We start from the raw sequence: 14,149 nt of genomic DNA, 5'->3' as shown, positions 1-14,149 counted from the left end.
ATTTTTATCAACAAAAAGTTGTGAGAATGTTATAATTAATTAGTTATGACATTATATTTTTGTGTTTTGTTGCAGAAACCAACTGTTGAGGTTCTATCTCAACATTATCTAGATTCAGATGACAGCCATAAACCGACTTCATCCCTCCAACAGGTTATTACATGTCTATTTTTACTATATCTGCTCTAAATTTGACCCAACCTATATTTTGAAAGACATTTATTAATTTTAATCTCTCACAGATCAGTTTATATGACAACATTTTCGTAAGGGTACATCCATGTTAGTCAGTAGGGAGTTTGGAACTCATGTTTAGCAAAACAGGAGATGTTACAAGTCAACAACATAAATTCTACATGTGAGCACTCGTCATGTCCTCATATTGTTTGAACCAAGAAAGTGTGTTTCATATAAGGTCCTCATATTTTCTGAACCAGATTAGTGTGTGTTAAAATGTTAATGTCAAAGCTTTAAAATGAGTGTTTCAATTCAGAAAATGCAGTGCCTCTTGTTTACAGCCGGTTTTTGCAGCGCTGTTTTCATTGATCAAAGTATTTTTTCGGTGGTCGTGTTTTTGGTACATAACTTGTAAATAGTGCGCAAATAATAGGCTATATTTATATAAATACATTCAAACCCCGTTTCCATATGAGTTGGGAAATTGTGTTAGATGTACATATAAACAGGATACAATGATTTGCAAATAATTTTCAACCCCAATTCTGTTGAATATGCTACAAAGACAACATATTTGATGTTAAAACTGCTAAACATTTTTTTTGCAAAGAATTTAGGGATTTTACCATCTACGGTCCGTAAAATTATCAAAAGGTTCAGAGAATCTGGAGAAATCACTGCACGTAAGCGATGTACTGCATTAAAAACCGACATCAGTGTGTAAAAGATATCACCACATGGGCTCAGAAATACTTCAGAAAACCACTGTCAGTTACTACAGTTGGTCGCTACATCTGTAAATGCAAGTTAAAACTCTACTATGCAAAGCAAATGCCATTTATCAACATGACAGAGGAACGCCGCGGGCTTCGCTGGGCCCGAGCTCATCTAGGATGGACTGATGCAAAGTGGAAAAGTGTTCTGTGGTCTGACGAGTCCACATTTCAAATTATATATGGAAATTGTGGACGTGGTGTTCTCCGGAACAAAGAGGAAAATAACCATCCGGCGCAAAGTTCAAAAGCCAGCATGTGTGATGGTATGGGGGTGTATTAGTGCCCAAAGCATGGGTAACTTACACATCTGAGAAGGCACCATTAATGCTGAATGGTCCATACAGGTTTTGGAGCAACATATGTTGTCATCCAAGCAACATTATCATGGACGCCCCTGCTTATTTCAGCAAAACAATGCCAAGCCACGTGTTACAACAGCGTGTCTTCGTAGTAAAAGAGTGCGGGTACTTTCCTGGCCCGCCTGCAGTCCAGACATGTCTCCCATCGAAAATGTGTAGCGCATTATGAAGCGTAAAACACGACAACTTAAGCTTTACATCAAGCAAGAATGGTAAAGAATTCCACTTTCAAAGCTTCAACAATTAGTTTCCTCAGTTCCCAAACGTTTATTGAGTGTTGTTAAAAGAAAATGTGATGTAACACAGTGGTGAACATGCCCTTTCCCAACTACTTTGGCACGTGTTGCAGCCATGAAATTCAAAGTTAATTATTATTTGCAAAAAAAAAAAAGTTTGAGTTTGAACATCAAATATTTTGTCTTTGTAATGCTTTCAATTGAATATGGGTTGAAAAGGATTTGCAAATCATTGTATTCAGTTTATATTTACATCTAACACAATTTCCCAACTTTTATGGAAACGGGGTTTGTATATATATTAGTGCTGGGCAATGATTAAAATTTTTAATCGAAGTTAATCGCACTATTTCTCTTATTAATCGCGATTAACTGCATTGTATACGCAAAGCCCAATAATGAATTCAAAAGTAGTGTGTAGTGCACCTTTATTGGAACATTCTCCCACATGAACAAAAGCGCCAAAACATTTGTTGTGCAAACACAATTTAAATCAGTCCTTGTTAAACAGTAGCAGTTAAATAGCAAATTTTATGAAAATCAACTCAAAAAATGTAAATACAAACATTTAAGCTTATTGCCACTGCCAGGGTATTTAAGTTATCTTGTTTGTTATGGAAAATAAATATAATCTACATACAAATCTCTGAGCCACAATCATAACATCTGAACAGGCAATTTCTGAGGTAACAGCAGAAACATTTTTTTTTTTATCAGGGATCTTATGTTTAAAAAACTTATATTATAGGTAGTGCGCTGTTTTAGGGAATTTTTGATCAAATTATCCGTAGTAGCAATATTAATAATGTTGTGTTTATTCTGCGTAGTGGACTTAAAATAATTATGACCATATCTGTTTGCTTGGTGCTTTTATAAACTGAACGCATATACATGGTACTATAGTTTAATGTTATGAGCCAGGGGAAAAAAGAACTACCCTACCCAGCATGCAACAGGAGTGACGAGCATGCGCGGTAGCCCGGGATAGGTTGTGTCGCCATGACGGCATCTTGTATGTTGTGATATGCACGCTCTGAAAGCAAATGTTAAGAACTCAGCCAACACTCCTCGTCTGCATTATTGATAAATAGACGGACAACACATATACTCCGCTGCTTCACAAAGCACAATATGTTAAATGTTTACTTTTACAGTTTTCTAATTCTTCCTTTCAGATTGACAGCAGGACAAATCGCTGGAAGTGGGTATGTCTCAAGCTTCTTCCACTTGGTCCACTCCAAAGCGGGGTAAATAAATAATCCACATCATTTACTAGAATATTATATTACGTTTTGCACCTTTTCACTGTGTTATAGTCATTTTTCCTTCAGTAAGAAATTGTATTTTGTCTCCTTTATGACAGCTGCAAAGGGGAAGAAGTGGAAGCAGTTGAATGACACATGTTGCATTTTGTAACTGGCAACAAAGTACCAGGTAAAAAAGATTGTGAAGCCTCCCTCCATAAAGAACTAGTAGCTCTACAGGACAGAGATTGGCTTGCCATCAAGTACTACATCCATAACAGAATTATATTAAAAAAAGGGGAAAAAAATGTTTTCCCACATCTACTGTGGTAGTTTGAGTATGTTACCAGCAATTAAAAAAGCAAAATAAACAGCAAGCGTTTTGTATTTATTCCAGATAATTCTTAGCGACAAAATCCACAAAAACAATTCAGTTACACTTAGTCGACAATTACATTTTTACCCATGTTTCTTTTAAACTCTTCTTGGTTTTAGATTACAGTAGCATGGGATTGGGATTTTTTAAAATGACAACACATCAACTAAACCAACTCAGGTGGTTTTGTTAAGTCTCTGATGTCATTAGCCTCATATGTCACATGAACCTGAAATCTTTAACACTCTGTGACGTCATGGTCATCATATGTCACATAAACTTGAAATCTTAAACACTCTGTGACGTCATGGTCATCATATGTCAATTAAACTTGAAATCTTAAACACTCTGTGATGTCATGGTCATCATATGTCACATGAACCTGAAATCTTAAACACTCTGTGACGTCATGGTCGTCATATGTCACATAAACTTGAAATCTTTAACACTCTGGTCTTCATATGGCACCTAAACCTGACAAGTCCTCATATGTACCATAAAAATCAGGTTCAGAAAAAAACAAAAGAGTTGCAAAAATCTCAATAGACCACTGTGTTTCTAAAATTCTGGTTCACTAACCGTCTGATTCCCAGGCCTGCAGGACCATTGGAAAGGCATGTCCCCATATGTCACGTTTTTGTCATAAGTCCTCATATGTCACCCAAACACGTATGTGTGTGTGTGTGTGTGTGTGTGTGTGTGTGTGTGTGTGTGTGTGTGTGTGTGTGTGTGTGAGACTGGGTCAGTGGGTTTGGTGAGTGTGTATTGCAAACCTTTCACCCACCATTGCACACCAAGTTTCCCATGAGATTTAATCAGCTCCAGCAGACGCCTACCCCATAGCACCTCACACTAACCCCTCGCCACCATGCTACTCAGCCCCCACATTGGAAATGACACAAGTAGGTGGGCAGTACTTTCTAGACCAAATAATGGAAATGCCAATTTCATTGAATAATATTATAATTTGATTTGGAATGCATTTCTGTGAAATTTAAACATTTGTTGTTCTTCTGTTTTTGGAGGCTGTCATCGCACGAAATAGGCGGTCGTAGTTTTGAAAGCAGAGTTGTTTTATTCTCTTTTTGCATGAACAAATACAAAAACCTGCAACGGCCGGTATACAATTGTCTTAATGCCTTTCAATTAGGGGTCCCCAAACTAGGGGATATGGCCCGCCAGCATCCAAAATCCGGCCAGCAGTAAGTCTCAGTTTTTTTAATTTATTGTCCTTTCTAATCTATTTTCTACCGCTTGTTACTCTCAGGGTCTCCTAGCCGCTCAGGCGAACCATATTGTCAAAAAATGCATTTTCCCATCGATAACATGACATCATTGCACTCGCGCTGCAGTGTCGGGCGAGCATGCGGCGAGTGCAAACTCATTTAGTCCATTAGTGCATGAGGAATATATACATACAGTATATATTTATGTATATGTATGTATGTATATATATATATATATATATATATATGTATATATATATATATAAGTATGTATATATATATGTAAATATATATACATAAATATATATGTATGTATGTATATATATATGTATGTACAGTATATATATATATGTACAAATGTATATATGTATGAAAAGTTGTCGTCTTAACAAGCTGTTTTATTCACAACCATACAGCTAATCCAAATGCTAACTGCTAGCCTCAGACCCATACACAGAACATCGTAACATGAAGACGTGCGGCAACTTATACATATCGCAACGTAAATGGCACAGAACAGCTACATTTCAAAAAGAGAGGTTAAACAAAAGTAGTGAACCAAAGGACAAAATAATAAATAAATAACGTGTTAACGTCTGACAAGCAGAAATGCACATAACCTTGTTTGTTACAGTAGAAGTCTATTGCTTCAGCACCTGCAATGAGCAAACACGTCCAAAAGACGGCGCCATAGGACAAACAATAACTGACCTTTCCGTTTATGTTACAATATGCGCATGTTAAAGTAAAGTATTCTGATTTAAGGTGTGACGCATGAAAATGCATGTCATAATCAGATATTTCTTTTCAGAGTCCATGTACACAGTAGCATTCTTATTCGAATGAGGATCAAATTAAATACATTTTACCCATGCACACGTGGCTATTGCTTGGCAAGGAAAGACATAATTCACCATATATCCCCTTTAAGACATCTTGATATAAGCAGTGGTAAACTTATTTTTACACTTTTGTGACCTTTAGAGTTTTTTAGAGTTGTTCAACCTTTTTTGAGCCAAAGCACATTTTTCGCGTTGAAAAAATCCGGAGACACACCACTAGCAGAAATCATTATAAAAACAAAACTCAGTTGACAGTAAAAAAAATTGTTGTCGCAATTGTTGGATATGACATCCGAAAGGGACAATCGGTAGAAACATGGATGGATGGATGGACTTTAAACCATTACCAACCATGCATCACTTTAGCTCTTGTCTCAAAGTAGGTGTACTGTCACGACCTGTCACATCACGCCGGGACTTATTTTGAGTTTTTTGCTGTTTTCCTGTGTGTAGTGTTTTAGTTCTTGTCTGGCGCTCCTATTTTGGTGGCTTTTTCTCTTTTTTTGATATTTTCCTGTAGCAGTTTCATGTCTTCCTTTGAGCGATATTTCCCGCATCTACTTTGTTTTAGCAAATCAAGAATATCTCAGTTGTTTTTATCCTTCTTTGTGGGGACAATGTTGATTGTCATGTCATGGTCGGATGTATATTGTGAACGCCGTCTTTGGTCCACAGTAAGTTTTTGCTGTCGTCCAGCATTTTGTTTTTGTTTAATTTGTAGCCAGTTCAGTTTTAGTTTTGTTCTGTATAGCCTTCCTTAAGCTTCAATGCCTTTTCTTAGAGGCACTTTCCTTTTGTTTATTTTTGGTTTAAGCATTAGATGCCTTTTTACCTTCACACTGCCTCCTGCTGTTTCCGACATCTACAAAGCAATTAGCTACCTTCTTCCACCTACTGATACGTAAGAGTATTACACGGTTACTCTGCCGAACTCTCGACAGCACCGGCACTCAACAACAACACATAATTTGCATACTATACGTAATTTGCTGGTTTGCAAAAAAATATTTTTAACCCATATTGGTGAAATTAGATCATCGCCACGGCACACCAGACTGTATCTGTGTTTGAAAAACACTGCTTTAGAGGTTGCTTCAAAATGGTTTGTCAATATCATAATGGTTTTAATCAGTGGTGTGCCGTAAGGGCCAGTAAGGCCTTCTCTGCTGGCCTAACATAACCAGAAATCATGATCATAATTAAAGATAAAATTCATTTTTAATTTACTTTACCTAAATATCTAAAAGTAATCATATACTCTTCATGTCATAATATGCTCCTTCCAGCGCTGTTGTTTTTATTTTAGAGTTGTTATCCAATCAGAATTCAGCTCGCTTATGATGCCATCCTGTACGAAATCTGCCCGGGGCTTTCAGAATCAACAATGCAGGAATCTTTACACTCTAAGTGAAAGGGCACATACAGTTGACAGACAATTGTGATAGTCAATTAGATCACGAGTTGTTGTCAGTAAGGCCTTCTATCTGGCCTCATGCTGAACGTGACATTTACGTGCCCTGTGATTGGATACTCACCAGAACCGTTAGTGGATGATATTGAGAACACATAGAGTTCACAGACAGTTGTGATAGCCAATTAGATCACAAGTTGTTGACAGTAGCCTACCTAGGTAGCCTGATGTCAACTCATTCGTCTCACTTGTCATTCCAAAGTGAGTATATAATAACAAGTTGTAACTTAGCGGGAAGCAGGAACTGTTGATCCACAAGGAAGGAGAACAAAACTTTGATTAGGTGGCAGATATATTTTGTGATGTTATGAGCTGGGTAACATAAGTACTCCATTACCCAGCATGCCACCGTAGTAAAGAGCATGCGTAGAACCCCTGTTTAGGTAGTTGAATGTAGCCATGGACGGCAGCTGGATGGTATTGACGAGCACGCTGTGGAGTAAACTTTAAGAACACAGCCCACACGCCTTGTCTGCAGAACAACACATATATTAGCAAAGCCATTTTCAAGAAGGATATTTAAAGAGAAACTACATCCTGTGAGATGATGTCGGCGATGACGTGGAAATTTTAATTTTGACGGTACCACATAAGATTTGTTATAATTGCTGATGGGGGTTTACCGTATTTTTCGGAGTATTAGTCGCTCCGGAGCATAAGTCGCACCTCCCAAAAATGCATAATAAAGAAGGAAAAAAACATATATATATATATATGGGTTGTACTTGTATAGCGCTTTTCTACCTTCAAGGTACTCAAAGCGCTTTGACACTACTTCCACATTTACCCATCCACACACACATTCACACACTGATAGAGGGAGCTGCCATGCAAGGCGCTAACCAGCACCCATCAGGAGCAAGGGTGAAGTGTCTTGCTCAGGACACAACGGACGTGACGAGGTTGGTACTAGGTGGGGATTGAACCAGGGACCTTCGGGTTGCGCGCGGCCATTCTCCCAACGCTCTCCCAATGCGCCACGCCGCCCCTTATAAGTCGCACTGGAATATAAGTCGCATTGTTTGGGGAAATTTATTTGATAAAACCCAACACCAAGAATAGGCATTTGAAAGGAAATTTAAAATAAATAAATAAAGAATAGTGAATAACAGGCTGAAATAAGTGTACGTTATGTGACGCATAAATAACCAACTGAGAAGGTGCCTGGTATGTTAAAGTAACACATTATGGTAAGAGTCATTCAAATAACTATAACATATAGAACATGCTATACGTTTATCAAACAATCTGTCACTCCTAATTGCTAAATCCGAAGAAATCTTATACGTCTAGTCTCTTACGTGAATGAGCTAAAAAATATTATTTGATGTTTTACGGTAATGTGTTAATAATTTCACACATAAGTCGCTCCTGAGTATAAGTCGCACCCCCGGTGAAAAAAACTGCGACTTATAGTCCGAAAAATACGATATTTATTTTTAAATGTTCCAGAAAATAACCTGTTGTGTACACTGTTGATGTGCTTTAATAGCTAGTAGTAAGTAAATGTGTTTCTGTACAGTATTTCTCCAGCAATGGTCATGTGGTGACATAAATGATGGTATTTTGAGAGGTAATCATTAAAGTTGGACATCACTAAAGGCATAGGTGGGAAACGCACGGCCCGCCACTGGTTTTAATAAAACAAAGTCTTCTTCCAAGATTAAGTTGTTTTTATTTTTAATTTTTTTACTCAGATCAATATTTTGCTCAAAGGAGATTTATGGATCAATTTTGCAAACTGCTCTTTGCATAACAATCCCCCAAAAATTATTCTACATGACGCAAAAATTGCAACTACTGGTAATCAAGGTATCGCTGGCCCCTCTCTTAAAGGCCTACTGAAATGAGATTTTCTTATTCAAACGGGGATAGCAGGTCCATTCTATGTGTCATACTTGATCATTTCGCGATATTGCCATATTTTTGCTGAAATGATCTAGTAGAGAACATCCACGATAAAGTTCGCAACTTTCGGTGGTAAAAGAAAAACCCTGCCTCTACCGGAAGTCGCAGACGATGACGTCACATGTTTGATGGCTCCTCACATATTCACATTGTTTTTAATGGGAGCCTCCAACAAAAAGTGCTGATCGGACCGAGAAAACAACAATTTTCCCATTTATTTGAGCGAGGATAAAAGGTTCGTGTTTGAAGACGTTGATAGCGACGGACAAGAAAAAAAAAGTAAAAAAAAAAGTAAAAAAAAAAAAAAAAAACGCGATTGCATTGGGACAAATTCCGATGTTTTTAGAAACATTTAGTAGGATAATTCTGGGAAATCCCTTATCTTTCTAGTGTTTTAGTGAGTTAAACAGTACCTGATAGTCAGAAGTGCACGTCCACTGGTGTCTTGACGCGCAGTGTCTCAGGGGAGTCGACGGCAGCTCTCCCGTCCAAAGGCACAACCTAATAACTCACGTCTAGCTGATTTTGAGAAAACAAAGGAAAACCAATCTATCTTGATGCTGTCTTACAAGGATCTACCAAGTCATCAAACGTATAGATGTTTTCTTGAGCTTTCATTTTCTTGCCGATTGAACCATCGATTGAATCTGCTCTCATGAACGTGTGTCCTTTCTCCAGATATTTTATCACAATCTCGAGTGAGCCCATTCTGCGTTTGCACATTGGGCAAGAGCCGTGTACAGCGTCCAGTTTTTATTTTGACCTCCACAGTTATCTGCCCAGAAGAGTATGCAAGGGGAAGAATCAAGAACAATACATTTAATGAAGGTGCTTGCAACGTCCTTGGCCAATCTTCCAAATATCCCCTCGTGCCATAATATCACATAATCAGGTTGACCGTTGGCCCCCATTCGTGCAAATGTCTCATTAAAGACAATAAGGCGACTGACAAAGAAGCTTCGATTGGTCCCTTGAGATACTAGGTTTTTCTGTTGTATCTACGCGGTTATGTGGTAGTTGCTAGGTCCTGCCATGCGCGTAACGGCTTACTTACGGAACAAATTACAATATCGCATACACTAATGTAAAGCATATCACTTAGGAACTCCAAAATTATTATCAGCTCAGTTTTGACCAAAATTGAGTTACTGGGTTTTGCCTTTGGACGGGAGAGCTATGGACGGCACAAGCTCAGCTTTTCTCCGGTAAGAAGCGACTTTTTAACCACAATTTTCTCACCGAAACCTGCTGGTTGACATTCCGTCGTGTTTCATGTTCACTTGATCCATAGTAAATTTTCACCTCCAGGAATTTTAAACAAGGAATCACCGTGTGTTTGTGATGCTAAAGGCTAAAGCTTCCCAACTCCATCCTGCTACTTTGACTTCTCCCATATTAATTGAGCAAATTGCAAAAGATTCAGCATCACAGATCTCCAAAATACCGTGTAAATATGCAGTTAAAGCAGACGACATTTAGCTGTGTGTGTGCGTAGCGCTCATACTTCCTAAAAACCCGTGACGTCTTGCGTACACGTCATCACACAACGTTTTCAAGACGAAACTCCCGGGAAATCTAAAATTGCAATTTAGTAAACTAAAAAGGCCGTATTGGCATGTGTTGCAATGTTAATATTTCATCATTGATATATAAACTATCAGACTGCGTGGTCGGTAGTAGTGGGTTTCAGTAGGCCTTTAAAAGCTACTACAATGCCTTCAGTTAGATCGCATGTTAATATATTTTAGGGTCAAATGGTTGATGTCAGTATGTCGTTGTAGTGCCACATTCAAACGATCATTACATGTGCATACAGAAGCAGCAAGCGCAGGATGTTTATGGAAGGTGACAGCCAGTGCATGCGTCTTCGTCGCACAATATGCTCTCATTATCCCAACACGCGATTCCATGTTTGGTTTATTGACTTCCCCTGGGGTCTTCTGACTCATTCATGTCTCTCACCAACTGATTGCGGTAAAAGCTGCAAAGACTCTTGACAGCGAACATGGGCCCAGAACTTGTCAACATGTCGTATTGGGTCTAACAGTTGTGTTTATTTCCCTATTGGCGCATAAAGACAAAGTGGACAGTTCTGTAAGACTAAAAGATGAGTCACAGACTTCATGGGCCGTGGTCAGACTTGTAAATTATAATGTAAAAGTCACGGCTGCGGGCGAGAGCCCAGAGTTTAAATAGCGCTTGACGAAAATGAAATGTGGCGTGACAATGGTCAGATGCACTTCCTGAGTGTACTCAGCTTCCAAAATGAGAGGCGCCGCTCTTAAAATCGGCAAAATCTTAAACATCCACAGAAGGGGAGATTTTCACACTTCTACATGTCAGGTCCATTTGCCAGGAATTAATTATTTATTTATTTTTTTTGTCAGTTCACTCCCAACTCAGTGGCAGTTTAGGAGAACTGACTAATAAATGTAGTTCCACATAAGAGTGTAATTTTTAGTCACTCAAATGAACACATTTAAACGTTAAGTGCAGAAGAATGAGTATTAGAAAGTCACAAAGAACCCATACTACCACCAGTTTACAGAGGACGTATAAAAAAGCAAGATTTGCTACATTACTTGAAACTAATTCGAGAGATCTGCTAATTGTTAGCTACAGACATGTGAGCTGTGAGTAGGGCTGGGCGATATGCACGAAAAAGTATATCTCGATATACTTTTACTTAAACTCGATATTCGATATATATATCGATATATTTTTCAGGGAAAATATACACATGAAGATTTTTTTTTGGGAGCAAAATTCAGTGAAACTAAAGTGAATGACAACCGTACTGTAAACAGTCAGTGGCACTGTTATAAACCCAGTTAGTCAAGATGGGGATTAAAAGCACAACAAATACATTGTTTAAGCAGCACAGCATAGAAAAATATTCTTTCTACGTAAAATAATTAACATAATTGTGCAAAAAATACCCAAACTCGATACTTGGCAACTCGAGAACAGTTTTGATTTGGGCTTACATGGTAAAAAACTCACATGAATGTTTTATCCAGACTCATACATTTGTCCAAATGTGGCCAAGTAGACGCATTGTTGGTTTTCTGGACGTGGTCTACATCGCTAAAAGAAAGCATTAAAGAATAGAATCCCTTTGCCATCTTCCACTGGTTTTTTAATGTATAAATCACACGCTTCTACGACTCTCTCGTCGTCATTTGGGATGTCTGTTGTGATCTCCCTTCCTGGGTCGATGACCCGCCCTATCTTGTCTATGATCGACCTAATCTCAACCAATTGTGACTAATTATAGTAAACAAATACAAACCCCGTTTCCATATGAGTTGGGAAATTGTGTTAGATGTAAATATAAACGGAATACAATGATTTGCAAATCATAACCTCGCGCAACCAGCTCAGGCTTCTTCCTCCCCAGCGAGGTGACATTCCACGTCCCAAGAGCTCTCTTCTTTAGCTGAGGATTGGATCGGCAAGTGCCCTGCCTTCGTGCCCTGCCTTCGTGCCCCCCGGCCTCTATGCCCCCTCCTATGCGCGGTGAGCCCATTAGACGGGGGACCCACGTTACCTTTTCGGGCTGTGCCCTGCCTGGACTCTTGGGGACAGGCCCGGCCACAAAGTGCTCGCCATCAAGCCCCACCTTTGGGCCTACTCCACAGTAGGGCCCGGGGACCCGCGTCTGGGTTAGGGAAATTGGGGTACATGAATTTGACTTTCCATAGAGGTCTTCGAGCTGCTCTTTGTCTGGTCCCTCACCTAAGACCTGTTGGTTTTGGGAGATCCTACCAGGGGGCTTAGAAGCCCCCGGACCACATACGTCTTAGGATGGGGGGGGGGGGTCAGCAACCCGTGGTTCTCGAGCCGCATGCGGCTTTTTAGTGCCGCCCTAGTCGCTCCCTACCTGGACTCTTGGGGACAGGCTCGGCCACAAAGTGCTCGCCATCAAGCCCCACCTTTGGGCCTACTCCACAGTAGGGCCCGAGGACCCGCATCTGGGTTAGGGAAATTGGGGTACATGAATTTGACTTTCCATAGAGGTCTTCGAGCTGCTCTTTGTCTGGTCCCTCACCTAAGACCTGTTGGGTTTGGGAGATCCTACCAGGGGGCTTAGAAGCCCCCGGACAACATACGTCTTAGGATGGGGGTCAGCAAACCGCGGTTCTTGAGCCGCATGCAGCTTCTTAGTGCCGCCCTAGTGGCTCCCTGGAGCATTTTTAAAAAAGGATTGAATATGGAAAAAGATGGGTGAAAATTACAAACAATTGCAACAGTTTTTTTTACATGTAAAATCTTCTTCTCCTTATTTGTCTCATTATGTCCACTAAACGTTTTTTGCTGTGTGTGAATGCACAAAAGTGAGCTTTTTTTGATGTTATTGACTTGTTGGAGTGGTAATCAGGCATATTTGGTCAGTGCATGACTGCAAGCCAATCAATGCTAACATGCTATTTAGGCTAACCGTATGTACATATTGCATCATTATGTCTCATTTGTAGGCATATTTAAGCTTATTTAATATCCTTTACTTGTATCCTCTTTGTATATAATTTAGTTTTGCATGTCTCATGACACATTATCTGTATGTAATATGGGCTGCATTTTCAGGTAGTTGTTTGTGTGCCATGTTGTTCCAGACCACCGCAAACATTACCTAGCTTGCCAAAGATTGTAATAAATCCATTAAAAGAAGGCAGCCTGTCGTTTCCTTTAACTTGGGCACACACATCTATGCCATTAAAATCCATTAATTTCCAGGAGTTATCTCACCTTCTGAGTAGCCTCTGATTTACTAATGGTTTCTAATGTTGTAAAAATGTGTAGAATAAATATTACATTTCAACATTTCTGTCAACAAAGATTTGCTTCAGCCTGCGACACATAGTCATTTTGATAGTAGGCTATTATAGCTAATATAGACACATCGTGTTTTGTCTTCATTATAACACTTATACAAGACTTTTCATCTTTTGTGGCTCCAGACAAGATTTGTTTTTTGTATTTTTGGTCCAATGTGACTCTTTCAAAATGTTGGGTTGCCGACCTCCCTCCTAGGATCATGATGAGGAGATGATGTAATGAGCATCTATGAGAGATATGTGATTGACCATCAGAAACGCCAATCAAACCCAACATTTCCTCCGATCCGTTTTACAAAGTTTAACATGTAATTGTGACAAATATAGATATAGATACATTTTGTTTATGTTTTCTCTAAAGCTTATATTGGTAGCATACGCTAGCACTATGATTAATGGGTCTCTTTTATCTGTTTTATATTATCTGAAGCGGACTTTATAAAGCCACTTTTTTGTTTAAATACCAGAATACTTTTAAAGCTGATTCTATGAAAACATTGTGTTCGTAATCAATCATTACTACTTTTGCGGACGTTCACCTACCGCAGTCAGGCCGATAACCAATTAACAACGATAAACAAGTGATCACTGTGTAGTTTATTACGCTGCACTGTGTGCTTTATAAGTAGCAATTAGTTACACAGTAAAGCACGACATCATTGCTGCTTTTAAATTTGCCGGAATTGTTCCCAAAAC

General features: G+C 39.1%; 1 protein-coding gene across 1 annotated transcript in view; it reads left to right on the top strand.

The window, feature by feature from the left end:
- The window catches only part of LOC133568551 (corticotropin-releasing factor receptor 2), a 170,460-nt gene that overhangs the window by 81,503 nt on the left and 74,808 nt on the right, over positions 1–14,149 (top strand). The gene's annotated exons all lie outside the window — the stretch shown is intronic.

This window comes from Nerophis ophidion, linkage group LG14, assembly GCF_033978795.1.
Source record: "Nerophis ophidion isolate RoL-2023_Sa linkage group LG14, RoL_Noph_v1.0, whole genome shotgun sequence".
Taxonomy (NCBI): Eukaryota; Metazoa; Chordata; class Actinopteri; order Syngnathiformes; family Syngnathidae; genus Nerophis; species Nerophis ophidion.
Note: the sequence above shows the minus strand (reverse complement) of the source record. Positions and strands in the feature narration are given on the sequence as shown.